This window comes from Bos grunniens, chromosome 3 (assembly GCF_055505025.1).
Source record: "Bos grunniens cultivar Pamir isolate PY7600 chromosome 3, Bosgru_T2T1.0, whole genome shotgun sequence".
Classification (NCBI taxonomy): domain Eukaryota; kingdom Metazoa; phylum Chordata; class Mammalia; order Artiodactyla; family Bovidae; genus Bos; species Bos grunniens.
In genome coordinates this window covers 22359510-22377164 of record NC_141167.1, presented here as the reverse complement: position 1 = coordinate 22377164, position 17655 = coordinate 22359510, and the positions used below count along the sequence as shown (strand labels likewise).

The 17655-nt window shown below is 50.0% G+C and overlaps 1 long non-coding RNA gene across 1 annotated transcript; it reads right to left on the bottom strand.

Moving 5' to 3' along the window:
* Positions 1 to 640: 640 nt before the first annotated feature.
* Positions 641 to 16828, bottom strand: LOC147375284 (uncharacterized). Its single transcript, XR_015158676.1, has 3 exons — positions 16053 to 16828; positions 5112 to 5293; positions 641 to 2385 (listed from the first exon to the last, which is right to left on the bottom strand). It is a non-coding gene; the product is annotated as an uncharacterized LOC147375284 (long non-coding RNA).
* Positions 16829 to 17655: the final 827 nt, after the last annotated feature.

Sequence of the window (17655 nt, the reverse complement as noted above, 5' to 3'; positions counted from 1 at the left end):
GGAGAGGAGGCAGTCAAGATCACCAGGCACCCTCTCTGTCGTCCAGAGGAGGGAATGAGGCCTAGAGAGGACACGGACTTCACCAAGGTCACACGGGATTTGAATTCAAGTCTGATCTGGATCCAGTGCTCATGGCCCCTCAGGAGAGGAAGACAAAACAGCCACGAGGTAGTTGGTACTCTTAGAGCAGATGGGCTTGCGCTATGCTGGGAGCAGTTAGCAGCTTGGCTTGTCCAGTAATCTACCCAGGACCGTGAGCAATCATGACGGCGCTGGAGAGCTTGCCCATAGCAACAGGCATGGCTCAAGGACAGGCTCGTGGGCAGTGAGGACAGTTGATGTGATAGCAGCTCAGGGAGGGAGAGGCCAGGACATGGGTGGGGTTAAGCAGGAAAGGCAGCTGGGCCACAGACAGAACCTTGCCTTTGGGGTCAGACTTATCTGGGTTAAGTTCCAGGACTGCCACTGTTTGCACCTGCTGTGTGACTTTGGGTAAATCACTTAACCTCTCTGAGTCTCAGTTTACTCATCTGTTCAATGAAGATATTCACACCTATCTTACAGGGCTGTCATGGGATTTCAAAGCAATATATGTAAAGTGCTTATGCTTTGTAGAAAGAACCATTATTGTTGCTGAAAATGGGGTTGGGACAGGGCTGTATTTGGAATGACAGGTCAGGGGAAGAAAGCAGAGGGGAAGTGGCGACCTTCATCATCCACAGTAGCAGGAATTCTTCTGGACCTACTCCATGCTGGGCAGTGCTGGGGAGCTGGCCAGGGATCTTCGGCTGGGTGGAAGTGGGATGGAGGGGAATAGATCCAGAATATGATAACCCTGGAGACAAGTGCTGTGTGAGAGAGGCCCAGTAGGTGTGGGAGACGTGGCTTTGGCAGAGGAGGCCCAGAGTAAATGTCTGCTGAATTGAAGGAGCCGGAGGAGGAGGCTGGGGAAGGCTTCCTGGAGGAGGTGTCATTTCTATTCTTCTAGGTACCTTTGCATGTCGGCACAGCCTGTCCTGAACCCCAGCATCTTCTCTCAGTGGCAGATGCAAGCTGCTCCTTCATCCAGGCCGGGGGAGGAGGGAGGGCCTACTCCCTGTCCAGGCCACCTGGGGCAGGGCTGGGCAGCTGAGCTACCCATGGCCACCAGGACATTTCCTCTGGCTCCTCCTTTCTCTCCCCACTGGTTGGTCCAAGCCCTGCCTCCCTCCCCAGCTCCTGGCCTTCGCTGTCCACACAATAACAGGATGTGATCCGTTCGAAGAGAGGAAGTGGGGAGGACGGGCAGTGCTGATAGCGGGGCTCTGACTCTCCACTCTCCGCGCCTCCCCTCCCCTCTCCTTTGGACCAGCCTCTGCGGCTGCCTCCTGGCCAGGGCCCTGGCTGCCTGGGCCTCTCTCTGAGTTTGGGAGGGGTGAGTTTTGGGGGCCTTCAGGCCTGTGGAAGCCTATGGAGAGAGAAACCCTGGCCCTCTGCATGGTCTGCCTCCTGGCTCTAGACTGGCCTGGAGACAACCATCTGAGACCCTGAGACTTGGAGAGGCTGGCCCTACCAGCTTGTGGCTCCAGGGTGTTTTCTGCCAGAGCATGGGAAGGGCAGGTGGGTCCCTCCGCCTCCACGTGGGCAGGGCTCCACCCACGGCCTGTTTCCACGTGGTCCTAAGCCAAGCCAATAGAGTCAACCAAGAGGTCCTCGTCAAGCACTGACTGTGCTCTGTCTTGCATAGAGGGTGAGATAGGTTGCCAAACACGGAAACTGAGGCTTCGAGAGGCAAAGGAGTTGTCTAAGCTCAGCATGACCTAGGAGCTAAGCTGGAGTAGAACCCAGCTGTCCTGACCCCCATCCTGGAGCTCTCTCACCCTTTCAGACCAGGGCTGTCCAACAGAATCCATGTGATGGGCATGTTCGATCTGCCCTGTCCAGTATGGAAGCTGCTTGATCAGCTATGGAGTACTTGAACTGTGGCTCCTTCAATTACGTAACTGAGTTTTTAGTTTTGTTTAATTTGAATGAACCTTAAGTAGACCTATTAAAATGCCATCGCCTCAGAGAAGAGCTTGGAGAAGGCAATGGCACCCCACTCCAGCACTCTTGCCTGGAAAATCCCATGGACGGAGGAGCCTGGTGGGCTGTAGTCCATGGGGTCGCTAAGAGTCGGACAAGACTCAGCGACTTCACTTTCACTTTTCACTTTCATGCATTGGAGAAGGAAATGGCAATACACTCCAGTGTTCTTGCCTGGAGAATCCCAGGGATGGGGGAGCCTGGTGGGCTGCCGTCGATGGGGTCGCACAGAGTCGGACACGACTGAAGTGACTTAGTAGCAGCAGCAGCAGAGAAGAGCTGGTTTTGGTAGAGCGGGGCAAGGGTGCCCCAGCCTCAGACCTGGGAAGTTTGGGAAGAAGATCTTGGTCACTAAGGTTCGCCTCACCTGGGCACAGTGTCTGCAGTTTATACTGAAGGGCTGTGCTTTCAGTTCTGCTGTCTCATTGACTCCTCGTAAGAACCCAGTGTGAGGGGACAGGCATTCCCGTTTCCCAGATGAGGAAACTCTGAGGTCAGAGAGGTTAAGCAATTTGGCCAAGGTCAAGTGGCTGAAAGAGAAGCCCAGCTGGGATTCTGACCTGGGTTGTTTGGGGAGCCAGTTCCCTCACCTTAGTGCAGGTGAGACTCTGAATACTGCAGGGATCACTGAGCGGCGCCCCGGAGAGAGTCCCTGGCGCCCCTGCCCTGCATACATCATGGGAGGAAGGTTTGGTTATATGTTATTTTGTGAGCCCCTGTGATGGGGGAGACACAATCTCTCCTGACTCAGTCTCAGTTCTGCAGATGGTGATCTGAAGATAACATCCCTCCCCTTATCCTATAACTGCCCCCCACCTGCTCCCAACAAGACCCTGCATTTCTGAGACCCAGTGGAGCTATGGGACCAGGGTAGAAAACCCTTTCCCACTCCATGCCCGGTGACAGCTCAGCCAGCTGAGACCCAGGAGCCCAGGGTCCTCAGCCCTCCCCAGCCCACCCCCAGCAGCCTGGGACCTGTGGTGCTCCTGGGTCCCAGGCTCTGCGGGATCTCAGGGGGCTGGGCCTTCTGCCCTATGGCTGTTCCCACACTGAAGTCCCCTTTCCCTCTCTCCGCCATTCCGCCCCTTCTCCAGTAGCTCCCCCTGGGAGCTGCCGCTTTCAATGGGCAATCAGGCTTTCTCATCACTCTCACGCCCCCTCCCCACTACCCCTGAATAGGTGGGATCCAGACAGACACAGGCACTCCCAGCCCCAAGCCCCCAGGCAATCTCTCTCAGGATCTCCTGGGAACTCACAGCTCTGATGCCTGCTACCTGCCTTCCAGGCTCAAGACTCTTAGGTCCTGAGGCTGCGATTCCCTTGTTGAGCGATTCTAGAGCAGCGGTCCAAACATGGGGTGACACTCTGTGATGCCCTGGACTGAGCTAAGATCTGAGTCTGTGAGTCTAATGACAGGTAGTAGTTGATGTCTCTACAATCCTCAGATTCTATCACCCTAAGAATCAATCGTCATTCAGAGATCACGTGCTTCTTGGACACTCTTTTTTTTTTTTTTTTTTGGCAGCTACAGCAGATTCCAAGAGGCAGGGAGAGGCTTATGGGGTGGGTGGAACTGGGTGGGGGCTGCCTGGCTTGGTTATTTTTTGAGGAGAGGGGCCAGGGTTGGCCACAGCCCCCTTCAGGGTTCGCATCTGCTCGGTTGGGGTTCAGCCAAAGCTGGGCTGCTGGTCCAGTTGCCTGGCTGCGGCTGAGGGGAGCCTGGCTGGCAGGCTTTCTGTATGATGCTAATGAAGGCAGTGGCAGGCGCGGAGGGGGAGGCGCTGCTTTTGTCTTGCACTTGTCCTAGCTGGAGGGTCCTCAGAGAGAGACAAGGGGCCCTCCTCAGACCCGAGTGGCCGTGATTAGCCTGCTGTCACTCACTTCGATGGCTCCCCGTGCTCTGGGGGTGTGGACAGTTTCCTGGGAGGGAAAGGGGAGGAAACATGGTCCTGTGCCCCTCCCAGTGTTTTCCAGGGAGTGTCCTAAAAAGTCGGCTAGTTTCTGATCCGAGTGAAAAATGCGGCCTCATTCTCTCTCCTCCATCGTCTCTTAAGAGCCTGTTGAGTGCCCAGAGTCTTCCACATCCACCCTTACCTTCCCTCCTCTAAGCCTTTGTAGAAACCCTGAGATGCCCGCCCTGTAGACTCCCGCCACCGCTAACAGTTCTCTGGGTTAAGCTTTATCTGCGGCTGCACCTGCTGGTCCACCGCTCACCCCACCCTGGACTGGGGTCTCTCCTGTTTCTGAACTCACACAGCCCCTTGAACCATATCAGGGTGCTGCCTATGTGTGCCTGCATCTGCTGTCTGCCCGTGTTTGAGTCCTGGCCTCACCTCCCCATTTGTGAGCCGATCGTTGCTGGGATAGTATGTCACTGGTGCCTCTGTCAGGCCCAGTGTGTGCGGAAGGTACACAGCTGCTCAGTAAATAGTTACTGAGTTACTTCATCAGATCCATCAGAGAACACATGCATCATTACCGTCATTTTATTATGGGCCTTTTCGAATATACATGAATATAGAGAGGATCATATAATAAATGGCACCAACTTCAACAATGGTCCACACAGTTGATCTTGTCTTATTTATACCTTCATCCTTTCCCACACTCCTTGTCCTTGAAATGGATTAATACAAAGCAAATCCCAAACATCATGTTATTTCATCTGTGAATTCAGTTAAAATCTTTATTAGATGATTAAAATGTCTACCAAACATTCACTCTGTATCTGGTCATAGGCAACATTCTGGTAAATTCCTATTCATCTTTCAAAGCCCAACCTAAATGTCACCTCTTCTTGGAAGTCTTCCCTGATCTTTCCTTTCTCCAGGGGAGTTTAATGGTGCCTTCTTTGGGGTTCTAATTGTATACCTCCCTCACAGAAGTCATTGCTTTTTAATATTGTTCTGTTTCACTTTGTTTTGTTCATGTGAGGAGAAATTGTATACTTAAGAGCTTTAAGATCAAAGAGATGTGGATCCACTTTCTGAGTTTAACTGCTCTGAACCTCAGTGTTCTTGTTAGTACAATGGGGATATAGCACTTACCTCATTTGTTGTGAGGCTTAGAAGAGCAATGGCTCTGAGGCTCCTGGTACCATGCCTGGCCCACGGTAAGCATTCCTCCCAGAAGTGGCAGCATCACCGAAGTGATGAGCCTCACTGTCACCTGGACTGAGCTGGAGGGCAGGACCAGGTGCTTCCTGTGTGTGTCCTGGCAACTGGGAGTCCTCTCTAGAAGAGTATGGTGGGGAAAAGCCTCCAATTAGCCAGAAAATAGACAGACTGGGCTCTCCCCCAGAGCCCCAGTGGCCCTGCCTGGCCAGGGATGGATTCTTTGGCAAAGAGAGACTCTGGGTTAACTTTTGGGCTATCTAAGGGCATCAGTAAAAATTTGAAAAAGTAATTTGATTTTGCCTTTTTAGTGCATATTTATTTTTAAACTGCAAGGTTTCTCCCCATTGCTCGCTCCCCCACCCCCCAGTCCTCAAATAAAAAACATTCTTTGTTATAGAAAATCTGGAAAGAACAGAAAGAGAAGAAGAAAAAAAAAAATTACAGCCCAGGTCACCAATGAAGGTTTTGATGAATTTCCTCCCTTAAAAAAATAAAACAACCCCCACCTCCAAAAAAAAAAAAAAAACCCCATGTTTTTCTTTCCTCAACCGTGAAATTGCAATTGCATTTTGTTTAACTTTTGCATGCAGCTCCTGCCTTTGGAAGTCTTTTTCATTTTGAAGGTCAAAGTCTGACCTTTCAGATAGAAGTTTCAAGTGTGAAAAGGCCCAGTGGTTTGGGTGTGGCTACTTCTAGTCCAAGTTAGAAGTGATGAACATGTGGCCAGCAGAACAGTACCCCTCTCCACCCTGCTGGAGCTTCTGTTCTAAAAAAGAACTGGTTTGGGACAGGGCAGGACAGCGAAAACACTTGACACCCTGTTTGGATCTAGGTACTTGCTCCTAACATTTATCAAGTATATAAAGCTAGACAGCTTTCAAATGCATTATCCGCCAAACAACCCAGTGCAGCATTACTGGGACATAGAGGCTCAGAGAAATGAAGAGAGTTGCTCAGATCACAAAGCTACTAGTGGGTGATAATCTTGACTGTCAGTTCACACTTCCTGGTCCTCAGGGACCAGCATTGAGGCTAATCATCCCTCCCCTGCCCCTTGCTGTGCTCTGCCTCCCCGCTCTGCAAGCTCACAGCTGCTGCTTGCTCACCTGTAGTGGTGTGGAGCTCACCACCTTTCAGAGTCATCTCTGCTCTCACTAGACTGCATCTCACTTTGAGATGAGCCTCTCTCTCAGCCACATCCAGCTTCTGGGTGACTCCTCATCAGGCCCGGCTCTGCAGGCGGAGGGCACACAGCACAATTTCTCTCTCTGATCTGGAGACAGAGCCTCCGAGTCTGCTCCTTTTCAGGCTAAATGCTCAGCTTTTGCAAATATTTAATAGACTAATGGCAAAACTTGTAACAAGGGAAGAAAAGAGTTTTAGTTAGGATGAAATAAAATCTGCAATGTGACTTCAAAAGCCCTGAAATGTGAACCTGCCTGCTGCTTGTAGTTTGATCATAAGGGTATAAAGGCTATATGTGCTGCTTCTTTATCTTCCCTTCAGTTCCAGGGGGGATGGATACACTCCCCATCCATTCAACTAGGGCATTTCTTAGGGCTGGGTCCCAGTCTGACCTCTCATCCTTCCCCGTCTTGGCCATGTTGACCCTGCCTAAAGTCTCAGTCACCATCCATGAGTGCTAAATTCTAAGCCTCTATTTCCAGCTCAGAACTCTCTCAGGAATGCCAGATCAACACCCCTAGCTGCACCCTGAGATGTCCCCCAAGCCCCGTGAATGCAACCTGTCTGCACTAGAAGCCAGGATATGTTTCATTGCTCACTGCTTGTCTCATCCCTAACATGTGAGTTCCCCCAGGGCAGAGCTGTGTAGCTATAGTGTCTAGAACAGTGCTTCGCATAGAACCAACCCTTTGAAAGTTCTGTTAAATGAATGAATACATGCTCTCTCCTAACCTTCTGCTCTTCTAGTATTCTCTGGTTTTAAAAAAAACAGCACCAACATCCAAGCATTGTCCAAAACGGGGAACCGGGCGCCACCTTGCTGCTTCTCTTCTGAGGCCCTTCCGCCCTGTACGCATGCGGTCACTGCAGCCTGCCAGTTGTCTCCTTAAATTGCTCTTCGGTCCTCCCACTTCTCTCCATGCGCTGTTTTGCCACACTGTCTCTCTCTTGGATTCCCCCCACTCCAACCACCATCACCACCAACCCCACACCCAGCCTACTCACAGCTTCCTGCCTTATCTAACCCATTCTTCAAGCTGTGGTTAGAGAGATCTTGCTAAAATGCAAAGACTGCCTATGTCACTTCCTTGCCTAAAACCCCGTAATGGCTTAGTATTCTCTGTAAGGCAAAGACCAAACCCCCTAACAGGTCCTGCAAGGACCTAAGACCCCTTTCCCAACCACCCTCTGCTCTCTGGCCAGGCCCATCTCCCATCAGCTCCTCCTGCCTGGGCTCCTTCCCATCAGCTCTTGCCCAGCCTGAACCAGCTCCTTCCTACCACTGCCCAAGCCCAGGACTTCAGATCTTCTGAAGGCACAAAGGAGCCCTGCATTGCTGCCCACATCTCCCAAATGTACTTCTCCAGCCTGGACCTCGCCTCTTAATTCCAGACTCACATGCATGCACGCATGTGCGTGTGCTAAGTCACTTCAGTTGTTTCCATCTATGTGCGACCCTATGGACTGTAGCCCACCAGGCTTCTCTGTCCATGGGATTCTGGAGTGGGTTGCCATGCCCTCCTCCAGGGCATCTTCACAACCCAAGGATCTAACCTGCGTCTCCTGCATCTCCTGCATTGCAGGTGGATTCTTTACCACTGAGCCACTGGGGAAGCCCCCAGACTCACATACCCAGCTCCAAACCAAACTTGTAAAACCTGCCCCTTCTGAGCAAGGATAGCATAGCACTCTTGAACCTTCCCCATTTCAGCCCTGTGCGCACTGACTCAAAATCCTGATGCCATTTCCGCTTCTCTTTCCCTTGCATTTCAAGTCATGTCACTTTACCCCTGAAAGACAACTAGATTTAGATCATGTACCCCCAGTTCCATGGCTGCTACTTTGACCCAAGCCACTGTCATCTCTTGCCTGGAGTGTTCAGGACCCCCTGCTCCTGTTCCTCTTGCTCCTGGTGGTCTCTTCTCAACAGACCACATCTCCTGTGCTCAGAGTCCTCAAAGAGTTTCTTGGCTCAATCTGACTAAAAGCCCAAGTCCTTATGTGGTTCACAAGCCCCAGAAGAGTGGCCTTAAGTAGCTCTTCAACCTCCTCTCCTGCCCTCTCCCAGCACTCGCGTCCCTTGGCCACATGGCACCTCCCTCCATGTTCCTTTCCCAGGGCCTTTGCAAGTGCTCTTCCTTCTCCTTGTCTGCAATCCCCGCTCCTCTGAAAGCTGAGCACCTTATTTCCTCACTTTCAGCTTTCCTCAACCGTCACCTCTTAGAGGAGCCTTCCTTGATGAGTTTATATAGAACAGCACATCCCTCCCTGCCAGGACTCCATCCTCCTGTTCCTGTCTTGACTTTCCCCTACAGCCATGTAACCTATTTTATCTGTTTATTTGTTTGCTTCCTGGCTAACCCCCCTAAGATATAAGCTCTGTGAGGGCAGGGACTTTGTTTTGTTCCCTGCTGTATCCTGGGCGTCTGTAAGAGTGCCTGGGCTACAGGCAGCTTTCAGTAAACATCCGTAGAATGAGTGAAGACATGAATTTTAGACTTAATACTATTGTACCTTTTCTTGATTTCGTAATCTAGAGGGCGTGCCCACTTATATACTCTTCCACCTCCTTTAAAACATCTGGTGCGACGGTAATTAGGTGATATTAGGTAATTAGGTATAATGTAAGCTCTGTCTTGTTCACTACTGTGTCTCCAGTCCCATGGGAGACACTAAATTGAGTGCTGAGTGAATGAATGAAAGCAAATCAGACTGCTCTTTGGGAAACTGACCAACAAGCAGGTGCTTCACAGAAGGACTGAGTTCTGGGCTAGACACAGGCATGCCTGGGGTTTAGTCCCATCTCACCTACTAACTCACAGTGTGACCTCCTGTTAGTGACTGTCTCTTTCTGGGTCACAGTTTCCCTGCTGAAAAATGAGAAGCAAGATCACACTACTCAGAATGAGCCTTTAGGCCAGGAGAGACTGTGATTCCAAAAGCCAGCCCTGACCCTGTGATTCCACTGCTGACCAGGGCAGGGGAGCAGGGCTGTGTGGGAACCACTGGGCAAAGATTGGGCCTTGGGACTGTGCTGGCAAGATGGACTCTTGTCACAGGGCCAGCCCTTTAGTTTCTTGGCAGAGTGAGTGGGCAGCAGAAGGTGATTGATCTTCCTCCACTGGGGGGTCCTGGCCATAAATCTCACCAGCCCAGTGGGGTCGCCTAGGACCCAGAAATCACAGCCAGTACATTCCTTGGCTTGGCTGGCTCCCAGGGGTGCCTTCTGCTCTTTCCAGCTCCCGGGCACTGGGGCCCTCTATGGGCAATCTGAACACAGCCCCCCAGCTTTGAGCCTCAGAAAGCCTCTGTCCAGACAGTGCTGATCTTTCTCCAGGTCTGACCTTGAGATCATGTGGCTTTGCTTTGAGCAGACCTGCCCTAGGCTCCCTGTAAGTTAGGACTTCTTAACTCTTTGCACTGTGGACACCTCGGGCAGTCTATGGACCCCTTCTCAGAATAATGTTTTTAAATGCATCAAATAAAATGTGGGGCATTGCAAAGGAAACCTATTACATTGAAATGCAGTTATTAAGATATTAAAAATAAAGGTAATCAATCCTGAATATTCATTGGAAAGACCGATGCTGAAGCTGAAGCTCCAATACTTTGGCCACCTGATGCGAAGAGCTGGCTCATTGGAAAAGACTCTGATGCTGGGAAAGATTGAGGGCAGGAGGAGAAGGGGCAACAGAGGGTGAGATGGTTGGACGGCATCACCAACTCAATGGATGAGAGTTTGAGTAAACTCAGGGAGATAGTGAAGGACAGGGAAGCCTGGCATGCTGCAGTTCATGGGGTCGCAAAGAGTTGGACATGACTTAGTGATTGCACAACAACAGCTATTATGTGTATTTTATGACAAGATCTAGTGGAAGTCTAGGTCCAATAACTACTATGTATTTCCATAGTGATGAGCAGAAACAATACATCCAGATATCTGCAACAATTGTGTGGTAACATGAAAACATCACAGAGGGACTGTGGTTTGATACCTTCATTCCTGATGGAAGAAAATGGTGAATTTCAGTTAGAGGTTTGTGAAAATACAGATACAATGCTTTCCCCATGAACCCTGTTGAGGGAGTGCTTAGTGAAGGGAGCCCAGTGAACCAGATGCTGAGTGTGAGAGGAGAGAGACTCACCACAGTCCTAACCAGCCCACTTCCTCAGAACCTGATTAAAATACAAAAATCTATCATTATCTGTTAACAGAGTCACAGAATCACAGGTTTCCCGAGTGGGCAGGGTCAGAACCCCTTCTACAACTGCCCCTACTGGGTGACCTGGTTCCTGGCCTTGCCTTGTGCACCTCTAAGGATGGAAACTCATGCTTATCCCAGGCTAGCCAGCTCCAGCTTCTCCAAACAGCCAGAACCCTGTCTCATCTCACCCAGAGATGAAGTAGATCCATGCTCTGCGGCCGCAGCTAACAGACAGAGGAACGTAAGGTCCCAACTAGAGCTGATGCTGAAGCCCTAATACTTTGGCCACCTGATGCAAAGAACTGACTCATTAAAAAAGCCCCTGATGCTGGGGAAGACAGAAGGCAGGAGGAGAAAAGGATGACAGAGGATGAGATGATTGGATGGCACCACTGACTCAATGGACATGAGTCTGAGTAAGCTCTGGGAGTTGGTGATGGACAGGGAGGCCTGGTGTGCTGCAGTCCATGGGGTCTTAGAGAGTCGGACACGACTGAGCGACTGAACTGAACTGAGAGCTAAAATACCTTATTCATTCAACAATCATTCTCTGAGCTGCTCTCTGCCAGGCCAGAGGGAGACACTGGATTTGCTGAGACTCAACGTTTGTTGGGTGTGTGCTCAGTAATAATGTGCTGGGGTGCCTTCTCTCCAGGGAGACAGACATTAAGTGAGTAAACACACATATCAACTTGTCATTGCAACCTGTGATACTGGCTATAAAGAGACAAGTAGGGGATTCACAGAAGGACTGGCTTCAGATGGGGGAGAAGGGAGATCAAAGAAAGCCCTTTGGAGAAAGTGATACCTGAAGCAAGACTTGGAGGATTGGTTAGAGTCTGCCCGGCAAACAGAGTGAAGAGCGAGTGTGGAGGAGGCCCTGATGTGGAAGAGACAAAGGCCCTGGGGCCAGATGAAGCTGGAGAGAAGGATAAGGGCCGTGGTGGGGTCTTCAAGCCCAGCTAAGAAGTTTGGATACTATCTGAGGAGTCACTGAAAGCCCTAAAGGGGGTTAAGCAGGATCTGTTTGAATGAATAAAATAAGGTCCCCAGGAGCTCTCAGGTTTGCAGCAAAGACTTTAGCAACATGAGATATAAGAATGGGTTAAAAAGCCTTTTACTTTTTGGCTCTAAAGCACCCTACTTGAATGTGTCTCCTTGCTTTTCCTCAGGCTGAGCTCCCTCTGCCTGGAAGCTTTCCCCAAGCTGTCACTCTGCTAGATCCAACAAGTCAGCTAGCTTTCCAGCATGCCCCTCCTCCAGGATACCATCTTTAATGAGGTAGCTGTCGGTGCTTCCCTGGGGCACAGCCTTGAGCATGCCATGTGTGCTGTTCACAGCATCACTGACTGTTTACTTGTCAGCGTCCACCCTCCCTTCTTCCAAACTACCCCTGGAAGTGGTCGGAAGAAGGGGGCTGGAGAGAGGAAATTGCAGAACCTTCAGCTGCAAACAGGCCCCTCTCTGCCCTCCCCAGCTAGTCTGGGATCAGAGCTAGACTCTGCCACCTGCTGGCATCAAGGGGAATGGCAGGCTAAAGAGGGTGGGGAGATAGGAGACTCCAAGAAGCTCCAGTGTTCTTGCCTGGAGAATCCCTTGAACAGGAAGGCCTGGCGTGCCCTAGTTCACGGGTTCACAAAGAGTGGAATGTGACTGAGCGACTAACACTACACTATTACTACTAGAAGCTTCGAGGGATTAGATCCGATAGACAAGCACCTGAAAAACTATGGATGGAGACTCACAGCATTTTACGGGAGGCGGTGACCAAAACCATCCCAAAGAAAAAGAAATGCAAGAAGGCAAAATGGTTGCCTGAGGAGGCCTTACAAAAAGAAGAGAAGTGAAAAGCAAAAGAGAAAGGGAGAGATATACCCAACTAAATGCAGAGTTCCAGAGAATAGCAAGAAGACATATGAAAGCCTTCTTGAATAAACAATACAAAGAAATAGAGGAAAACAATAGAATGGGAGAGATCTCTTCAAGAAAATTGGAGATACAAGGGAACATTTCATGCAAAGATGGGCACAATAAAGGACAGAAATGGCAAGGACCTAACAGAAGCAGAAGAGATTAAGAAGAGGTGGCAAGAATACACAGGGGAATTATACAGAAAAGGTCATAATGATCCAGATAACCACGATGATGTGGTCACTCACCTAGAACCAGACATCCTGGAGTGTGAAGTCAAGTGGGCCTTAGGAAGCATTACTACAAACAAAGCTAGTGGAGGTGATAGAATTCCAGCTGAGTTATTTAAAATCCTAAAACATGATGCTGTTTAAGTGCCAGCAAATCTAGAAAACTCAGCAGTGGCCACAGGACTGGAAAAGGTTAATTTTCATTCCAATCCCAAAAGAAAGGCAATGCCAGAGAATGTTCAAACTACCATATAATTGTATAAGATAATGCTAGCCAGGTAATGCTTAAAATCCTTCAAGTTGGGCTTCAATAGTACATGAACTGAGAACTTTCAGATGTACAAGCTGTATTTAGAAGAGGCAGAGGAACCAGAGATCAAATTGCCAACATCTGTTGGATCACCAAAAAAGCGAGAGAGTTCCAAAAAAAATCTACTTCTGCTTCATTGACTACGCTAAAGCCTTTGACTATGTGGATCACAGTGTGGAAAATTCTTTTCCATCACTGTGTGGAAAGTTCTTAAAGAGATGGGAATACCAAACCACCTTACCTACCTTCTGAGAAATCTGTAAGCGAAAGTTAGAACTGGACATGGAACAATGGTCTGATTCCAAATTGGGAAAGGAGTATGTCAAGGCTGTATATTGTCACCCTGCTTATTTAACTTATATTCAGAGTGCATCATGAGAAACGCTGGGCTGGATGAAGCACAAGCTGGAATCAAGATTGCCGGGAGAAATATCAGTAACCTCAGATACGTAGATGACACCACCTTTATGGCAGAAAGTGAAGAAGAGCTAAAGAGCCTCTTGATGAAAGTGAAAGAGGAGAGTGAAAAAGTTGGCTTAAAGCTCAACATTCAGAAAACTAAGATCATGGCATCTGGTCCCATCACTTCATGGGAAATAGATAGGGAAACAGTGGAAACAGTGGAAACAGTGGCTGACTTTATTTTGGGGGGCTCCAAAATCACTGCAGATGGTACCTGCAGCCATGAAATTAAAAGATGCTTACTCCTTGGAAGGAAAGTTATGACCAACCTAGACAGCATATTAAAAAGCAAAGACATTACTTTGCCAACAAAGGTCCATCTAGTCAAAGCTATGGTTTTTCCAGTGGTCATGTATGGATGTGAGAGTTGGACTATAAAGAAAGCTGAGCACCAAAGAATTAATGTTTTTGAACTGTGGTGTTGGAGAAGACTCTTGAGAGTCCCTTGAACTGCAAGGAGATCCAACCAGTCCATCCTAAAGGAGATCAGTCCTGAGTGTTCATTGGAAGGACTGATGTTGAAGCTGAAGCTCCCATACTTTGGACACCTGATGCAAAGAGCTGACTCATTTGAAAAGACCCTGATGTTGGGAAAGATTGAAGGCGGGAGGAGAAGGGAACGACAGAGGATGAGATGGTTGGATGGCATCATCGACTCAGTGGACATGAGTTTGGGTAAACTCCAGGAGTTGGTGATGGACAGGGAGGCCTGACATGCTGCAGTCCATGGTGTCGCAAAGAGTTGGACACGACTGAGTGACTGAACTGAACTGAAATGAACTGAGAGTACATCATGTGAAACGCTGGGCTGGTTGAATCAAAAGCTGAAATCAAGTTTGCCAGGAGAAATATCAATAACCTCAGATATGCAGATGATACCACTCTAATGGCAGAAAGTGAAAAGGAACTAAATAGCCTCTTGATGAAGGTGAAAGAAGAGAGTGAAAAAGCTGGCTTAAGACTCAACATTCAAAAAACTAGGATCATGGTATCCAGTCTGATCACTTCATGGCAAATAGATGGGGAAAAAGTGGAAACAGTGGCAGATTTTATTTTCTTGGGCTCCAAAGATTGTGGACAGTGACTGCAGCCTTGAAATTAAAAGATGCTTGCTCCTTGGAAGAAAAGCTATGACAAACCTAAACAGCGTATTACATAGCAGAGACATTACTTTGCTGACAAAGATAGGTATAGTCAAAGCTATGGTTTTTCCAGTAGTCATGTACAGATGTGAGAACATGTGAGAGATATGCTGAGCACAAAAGGATTGGTGCTTTTGAAGTGTGGTGCTGGAAAAGATTCTTGAGAGTCCCACGGACAGCAAGGAGATCAAACCAGTCAATCCTAAAGGAAATCAACCCAGAATATTCATTGGAAAGACTGATGCTGAAGTTGAAGCTCCAATAATTTGACCACCTGGTGCAAAGTGCTGCGTCATTAGAAAAGACCCTGATGATAGAAAATATTGAGGGCAGGAGAAGAGGGCGACAGATGATGAAATGGTTGGATGGCATCACTGACTCAATAGACATGCTGCTGCTGCTAAGTTGCTTCAGTCGTGTCCAACTCTGTCTGACCCCATAGATGGCAGCCCACCAGGCTCCCCCATCCCTGGGATTCTCCAGGCAAGAACACTGGAGTGGGTTGCCATTTCCTTCTCCAATGCATGAAAGTGAAAAGTGAAAGTGAAAAGTGAAAGTGAATTCGCTCACTCGTGTCCAACTCTTAGCAACCCCATGGACTGCAGCCCACCAGGCTCCTCCATCCATGGGATTTTCCAGGCAAGAATACTGGAGTGGGGTGCCATTGCCTTCTCCACAATAGACATGAGTCTGAGCAAGCTCCAAGAGATAGTGAAGGACAGGGAAGCCTGGCAGGCTGCAGTCCATGGGGTCGCAGAGAGTTAGACACGAAGTGGTGACTGAATAACAACGAGAAGCAACAAGAACCAGTTTGGCTTTTCTGAAGGGTAATTGCAAAAGATCTAACTGGGTGGAGGACCTAAGGGGGCCTGATGACACAGAGTGACAGAGCTCTGCTGGGAACAGGAGGGAGGAGCTGAGTGTTGATGGAATAGTGGCTCAGAGATGAGGATACAGGGCCCAGCCCTGTGGGGCTGCTGAGGCCTGAGTCCAGATCTTGGACCCAAGCCAGACCAGCAGGGGATCCAACTTGTTACTGTGGGGACCCAGGGCTGTGTCCAGACAGCTGGAGAGATGACCCCCCCTCAGTTGGATGAGGACACCTACAGTGCAGTGACCAGCCTCAAAGCCAAGTGTCCACCCACACCCTGCCCCCCCTTTTCCGGAACAATTTGTTTTGCTCTAAAGCTTGGGACTTTGACCTGGGAGGTGTGTTTTCCTCCTGGTGGTTACCTGCTGTCCTTCCTGCTCGCCCCCCTCCCCCACGGCCCCCAAAGCATGGCCCAGGGAGTCCTTGTCTTTCCCAGGACTCTGTAGGGAAGGGGGGATGCTTGGATGTGAGAGGTGGGACCTGAGACTTGGGGATGATGGCAGAGGCTGAGCTGCCCCTGGGGCGCACTGGCTGGAGAGGGGGTCCCAGCAGTGACTTCCCTATCTCTTCTTGGATCTTGCCTTCCTCGGTTTCTGGGACACCCAATTCTCCTGGAGTTTCTCCTCCTGCTCCACCCTGGCTCCTCTTCCGTTGAAAGACCCTTTGTGTTTGGCTGTGCCCTGGTCTCAGAGAAGGCAATGGCACCCCACTCCAGTATTCTTGCCTGGAAAATCCCATGGATGGAGGAGCCTGTCAGGCTGCAGTCCATGGGGTTGCTTCGAGTCGGACATGACTGAGCGATTTCACTTTCACTTTCATGCATTGGAGAAGGAAATGGCAACCCACTCCAGTGTTCTTTCCTGGAGAATCCCAGGGACGGGAGCCTGGTGGGCTGCCATCTATGGAGTCACACAGAGTTGGACACGACTGAAGCGACTTAGCAGCAACCTGAGACCTGGGGATCCCCCTGCCTTCTGGATGTTTCCCTATGGAGCGTCCACAAGTACAATACATCTAAACCTGTAGCTCATCACCCCTCCCCACCTCCTGAAACTTGCCCCGGCCCCTTGTGAGGGGCCACCAAGCCACAAACGGAAGTGAGCCTCAGCTCCTCGCTGCCTCTCACTCCCCACTCCCAGCTAGTCGGTGTTCTCGTGCCATGTCCTGTCCATTCAGCCCTCCTAAATAGGAGGGCTCAATCCCATTCCCTCTGCCTCACCCTGCAGCCCCTGCGTGGCTACTGTAAGTTTCCCCATGGCTTTCCTTTCTCTGGTCTGTGGGTGCCCCATTCATTCTCCACTCTGTATCCAGAGGTATTTTCTTGAATGCAAATCTGATCCTCTAACTCCCCTGCTTAGAAGAAGGTTATCAGTGTTTGTTTGTTAAATTCAACTCCGTTCCTTGCATTCTAATCAGTGATGCCCTGGCTGTTCATTAACACACCGGTGCCTACTCTAGTCACACATGGCGCCAGAACACACTGAAGACACGGAGCTGGGGTAGGTCAGGCACACACAGACGGCATCACTCACCTCCAAGCCAAGTTCCCAGAGATCACCTTGAGACCCCATTTTGCATGAATGTGTGTATCCCCCATGGCAGTGGGCACACACAACCACACACACATAGGAAGCAGGGATGAGGCGGGTGTGCCACTGGCGATAGCAAGGGCTGACCAGGAGGTCCTGTGAGCACCAGTCTGGTGGTATCTGGGCAGGGGGGCTGGGCAGGGGCTTCCAATTCACACCCTAGCTTCTGGGGACCCTCCATCTCTGAGACTTTGCCCCAGTCTACTGGTTCCTTCTTTCTTGGCCTCTGTGGAGCCAGACTCCAGCATCTGTGGCTTCCTGTACTCCTGGAGGAATGTAGTGGGGCATGGAGGAAGGAGACCCAGTAAGATTCTTGGCCCCCAGGCCTCAACAGGTCATTCTCAGATCCTGAGCTGGAGGGCCTGATGACCTCCATGGGATCTTGAGATTTGAGGACCCAGGCGTTCAGGGCCCCAGACTGGACCTTCCAACCTAGGAATGTCCTTCATTTGTCCTCCAGAGGAGGACACCTACTTCTCTCATTGGGATGGGTGGAGAGGGATCAGAAGGTGTGTGCAGAGGCCTCTGACCAAGCTCAGATCCTGTCCCAGCTTCCAGGGACCAACTCTG